Raw genomic sequence first — 5,859 nt, forward strand, 5'->3', positions numbered from 1 at the left:
TACGAGTACGTTAGAGTTTCGCAATATTCAAAAATTTTGGAGTTTCCCCTTCTGATTGCGCAGGTTGCGATGTGAGGAAACACCTTGTCAGGATGTCAGGTGGCGATGTGAGGAAACACCTTGTTGATGAAATTGGTGTTTTTGATGACCCGGCGCTTAAAACTCGCAAACATTCACGTTTCTCGAGGAAAGGAGAAGGTTTAACTATTTATTTACGACATAAATAAAACAAGAAGAAGCGAGCAAGGAGAAAACAATTTACAACATGACTCGACCGTTGATCAGACGAATTCGGCCTGGTTCAACCAAGAGCGCTTACTTGTAACCCCTCTGTGTTTGCCCTTAGCGGGGACAGCAACCAATAAGAAAACAAGTGACCCTCTTCACAATCAGTGGTTAGCGAAAGGAAATAAGGTTTCCGCGAACTAATCACAGATTGGGGAAATAATATTGATTAAAGAATGGTCGGGAAAAGGAAAGGCAAAGCTCTGCGATTCCCTCGACTAGAAAAACATTTGGGAAAGGAGAGGTTGCAAACAAACACACACACAGCACAAACACGACTGCCCATTCCCTCGGCACCCACTGCACAACAGTTACTACATTCCTAACATTGTCGTCTGTTTTCTCTTTCGCACACGTGCATGCGGTGACAAACATATGCCAGAGAACGATCATTCAAGTTATTTACAGAAAAAAAAAGAAGACAGTCGTCAAGGGAAAAATGCGCTTCATGATCACTTGTTCCTGCGTATCTCTTGCATTCCCGAAGTGTGGCAACCCCTTGACGCCACATACATGTCGACCTACCTTTCCAAGCTTCTTCGAGACAGGTTATTCCCGTGACGGCGCGAAGAAAACAAAGAAATCGGCTGCAAGAAGGGGAGGCAGGGACAGGACGGGTCCCTTTGTTGTCGACGTGCTGATCACAATACAGCCGCCGCCGAGTCCTCGTCGGGCGTCCTCGTTAGTCTGTGCGACTCCACAGGTGCGGCATTCCTCGCGAACACAAGACCGACCGGCGCCATGGAAAGTTCATCGAACTTCACAGATGTGATCATGCGTGCAAATTAAACAGCCCTCTACATGACCATTATAGCGACATGGTGGAAGGTCGTTAACGGAAACACCCCCTCCAAAGGTCGCCGACAGAACGACTCCCTGCAGGATCCAGTGAATTCCATGATGGATCAACAGCTGATTTTCTGAATGGCATAGTAGATTTGCTGGACGCTTGGTGCAGTGTCAACATAACTGCATTACGAAGGAAACGCATTCTGCTTTGAGACTAACTTGCTACCCTCTTGTTGGGTTGTTGCGGTACTGCCTAGAGGAGCTCAAATGTAAGTACGTTCTGTTTTAAACCATGCTGAAGCAGCCATCGCCCGTATTACGCCCGCATATATCCGCGGGGCGCACACCGTTAACGTATGGTCCACAGTCTCGGTAACGTGTGTGACAAGAATTAGCGCACATTGTAGAGTTAAATGGGAGGTCACGATTTTACGAACACCTCTATTCGAAGCCCCCTCCGCGGTGGCTCAGTGGTTAGGGCGCTCGGCTGCTGAGCCGGAGTCCCCGGGTTCGATCCCGGCCGCGTTTCGATGGGGGCGAAACGCAAAGGCGCCCGTTTGCTGTGCGGTGTGAGTTAACGTTAAAGATCCCCAGGTGATCAAAATTATTCCGGAGCCGTCCACTACGGTACCTGTTTCTAAGTTCACTGCCACCTTCCCATATGGCACAGCTCGGGCGTTCACCGAAATATTTCCTTTCCTCAAAAACCAAGTTTTCAATTTCGAAACCCACAAGTCGGCATATGCGAGCAGCTGTCCCCACTGTGTGGAGGTCTTCGGACATCTACCACATTAGCCAGATCCTCCAACCCTGCTATCCCCCTTCACCCCAACTCCACCCGGGAGGTCTTCGAGGCGACCCTGCTCGGCTGCTCGGACCTACAGGTCCAAACGGCCCTGGTTGAGCGCCCCCGGGCAGCAGACGATGCCACTGGGGCCTTGTACTGGGACCCCACCTAATGTTTGTGCGGGCCGGCCCCTGAGTCGGTCCAATCATACTTCCCTGTACATACTCTTTTCAGGCTAATGAAAGTATTTCCCCACCAGCACCAAGGCCATCACTGTGACATCTGTCACGGCGGCGCCGGCGCTTCGTTCAGTGTGGTGTGCATCGGTGCGCGCGCCCTCCTCCGCGTCGAGGGCGCGCGCATCGACGCACGGCCGGTCTCGCAGAGAGCGCGCGCGCTCTGACACCGGCCGTGATCGAGGCACCGTAGTTGCGTGTAGTTCCGCGACGTGGCGCCACCGCAGTAGTGTTCCATTCGGGGAATTTGTGGGGTAAAATATGCCGAAAAGAGTTTTTACGCAGTTTCAGGGAAGTTTAAGAAACCGAAATCCGCCTTTTTCATTTTCCTGTGCTGCCACCTCGCGTATAACGATGGAAGCTCACTGGTAGGGTACTGCGCGCCAAGCCCGGCCGGACCTGAGTGCCGCTCCGGAGCACGTTGTGTTGGAATCTGTCGACGATGGCGTGTCCTGGGCAGCACCTGGTACCTGGAGGACTTCTAGGATTGACTGATGGCTAAGTGCAAAGTCCGAGGCAGGCTGCAGTGCCCACCGAAGAACAAATTTTTCAGTATCTCCGATCATCCGGCATGCGATGCGAACACCAGCTGAGCAAGGGCCGCCGCTTCAGAGATGAAGGCTACATTCGGAACGTAATGTTCAATGGAATATCCCCGATCAGTAAGGTTGGCGTTTTCCGCTGTATATGCCTGCCATTCATGAAAGGTGGATACTACATCGTGCACGCCGTAGTACAGAAAACGACTGGGGACAACAGTTTTCACAAGCAATCGTTGTGTTGAAGCGCTGCAGAATAGCTACACGAGCTATAAAAGCACAAGCGTACTCGCAACAAAGCAGATCTGCTAGCATTTCACTGTATTTTCCCAAAGCACACCACTGCATAGGTTAAACATTAATAATAATAATAATAATAATAATTGGTTTTTGGGGAAAGGAAATGGCACAGTATCTGTCTCATATATCGTTGGACACCTGAACCGCGCCGTAAAGGAAGGGTGAAGGGGGGAGTGAAAGAAGAAAGGTAGAACGAGGTGCCGTAGTCGAGGGCTCCGGAATAATTTCGACCACCTGGGGATCTTTAACGTGCACTGACATCGCACAGCGCACGGGCGCCTTAGCGTTTTTCCTCCATAAAAACGCAGCCGCCGCGGTCGGGTTCGAATCCGGGAACTCCGGAAGGTTAAACAAGCATGCGCGTCCATAAAGACGAGCGCGAGAGGCGCACATTGATCCATTCCGGCGGTACCACGCAGATGTCTTCATCATGGATATGATTCGAGCACACGCATAACGCACCTTCTTCTGCCTCTTAATACATGACACATACCCACACGGGGGGATTGGCCAGGGTGTAGTGGCATAAACAAGGAAATTTCCGTAGGAGATTATGACAAAATTTTAGCACCATGCGTGAATACTCTCGTAGCTACTTTTTCGTTGCCCGCTCCATCGCGCGTTGAAAGCGGCTCACAGCACTTGCGTATTCGGGCTTCTTGCTTGAGAAAGCAAAAAGCGTCGGAACGAAGTCTAAATGCCGCGGTGACATTCGAGGCCTTCCTGGCCATGAATAAAACCTTTTGTGATAGACTGCACACGCATTTAACCGCAGTACCTCGTCCGTACCTGTCACAAAGTGATTCCCGCACAGTCTTGACGTGCTTGACGGTTCCCAAGGGCGGCCACGATAGTGGAGCCGGCGAACTGCTTTTATCCACGCTTTGCGTCGAAGGCTGTCCCGGGAAGCGCTCGGAAAGCGAAAAAATCCGAGTTTGCTTCCCTTTACATATTGGGCATTGCAGCCGTATGCTACACATTTCGTAGGTATCGCGAAATGCGTCGCGCTGAACGCCCGACGGCTGCTGTAACGCACACTGCGTAGGAAGCCGGTGTGTTTACACTTCCACGGCCGGTCTCGAGTGGAGCGCGCGACCATTCCAATATGTTTCGCGACACCGCCGCCAGGGGATGGGCGCATGCGCAGTCGCGTCGTGAAAAAGGCGGATTGTCTCGCTTTTTCCAAACTGGCGAAGTTTTCAAGCTGCTGCAGGGAAAAGGGGACTGAAAGAGGCAGTTTCTGGGAGTAATTTAGGGAATTTTGGTTGCGGCCCAGAACATAACTGGGCCTCCCATCAAACGGTGCAACTGTCTGTGAAAGCTAAACATGTTGACATATTTGCCTGTCTCGTTATATTTGGTGACTAAAAATAAATTCTCACAGGTCTCCAATCAAAAACTCTTTTAATTTAAAATTCAGCGTTTCGAAGCCAGCTCCGCTCCTTCTTCAGGGATGACTGGTGTAGCGTACAATTAATCGAATCTTCAGGCGCAGTGGCGGTGAAGTAATGAGATGACTGCCCTCGTGACTGCCAACAAGAAAACCGCCGGGGTTTACTCTGTAGGGCACCGGCTTTTATGATTTCAGATAAAAAGGGTGAGAGAAAAGGAACAAAACAAGAGAAAGTGATGGTCAGCAATGCGCAGACGTCATGCCATGACAGACGCTACGCGTGGAAGAAACGAATGTGCAGATATAGCATCTTACCCACATTGAACTAAACACTAAGGATTAAGGACATTGCATTTTGTGGTTGCGTGTTTTTTTTTTCAATCATACTTAAGAACTTGGTATGTGTATGGTCTCTCAGCTAACTTCAGCCAAAGTTTAAAATTATACCGGGGCGCAAATTTATAGGTGGATGCAACTTCAACCATGTTGGTGACCAGTGCATGTTGCGGAGTATTCTTATATTTTGTTCTGTTGAGTCACTAAATAAATTTTAGGAAATTTACCTTTAAGGTATTGCGCTTGGGCGAAAATTTTGGTGCAAATATGTACAGGAAAAAAAATTCATCAGTTCTTATTTTTGATATGTGGTTTAGATGCCCATGCGATACGTCCCTCCCGGACCGCCGTGATCGTATAGTGGTTAGTACCTTGCGTTGTGGCCGCAATAACCCAGGTTCGAATCCTGGTCACGGCCATTATTTTTTTTTCTTCTGCCCTTCATCCTTTCCCTCAAGACTTCTTCAAAACCAGTTCGTCAGCCTTGGCACTCGCTCTTTCCCCGTGCCATCCGTCCCTCCTGGACAGCCGTGATCGTATGGTGGTTAGTGCCTGCACACCAGAACCCTCCTCACCGGTTAAAAAAGTTTTAAAGGGTAAAAATACTTTTTATACCCTGGGGATCTCACTGTTTAATTTGCAGAGTTGCCGAGCCCGAAGCGAGTGAGGGGCCGAAGCGAACCCGAAGCGGCGCAGCCGCCGGCCCGCCATGTTTGCGGTGCACTTAGCAGACCATGGAGGAAGGAAAACTTCCTCCATGTAGCAGACGAACTCCTGCTCCGCAAGCATGTTTTCCTCGCGTGTCGCATTCGGACTGCCGTTTGGAAACCGCGTGCATCGGAGATTCGGCTGGCAGTCGCTGGGCGCGACGGCCGCACGTAACTACGCCGTAAATGAACGCCACTTAGACTGCGCAGCTGCGCTTGTTAGCGCTGTTCGAGCCTGTCGAGGGAACAGGCGCAGCGACGAAGGGTGGTGGGCGGGTTTGGTTCTCCTCTATTCTGAGATAGAAGCTCGGATTGCGGTCATTGACTGCAACGCTTCCGTGCAACGAGACGCAAGCGAACCTCGGCGAGGCGCCGATGTCTGTCCGTGCTAGGTGTCGGCGTCAGCGCACGGGCGCTCGCGTAGCCTATATACTTTCCCCAAGAGTGATGCCCAAAGGGCCAACATACGTCGGGACCAGCATCCCCC

The 5,859-nt window shown here is 50.9% G+C and overlaps 1 non-coding gene across 1 annotated transcript; it reads left to right on the top strand.

The window, feature by feature from the left end:
• Positions 1-5,011: 5,011 nt before the first annotated feature.
• On the top strand, positions 5,012-5,083 carry TRNAH-GUG (transfer RNA histidin (anticodon GUG)). The gene has a single exon. It is a non-coding gene; the product is annotated as a tRNA-His (tRNA).
• Positions 5,084-5,859: the final 776 nt, after the last annotated feature.

This window comes from Amblyomma americanum, chromosome 9, assembly GCF_052857255.1.
Source record: "Amblyomma americanum isolate KBUSLIRL-KWMA chromosome 9, ASM5285725v1, whole genome shotgun sequence".
NCBI classification, from domain to species: domain Eukaryota; kingdom Metazoa; phylum Arthropoda; class Arachnida; order Ixodida; family Ixodidae; genus Amblyomma; species Amblyomma americanum.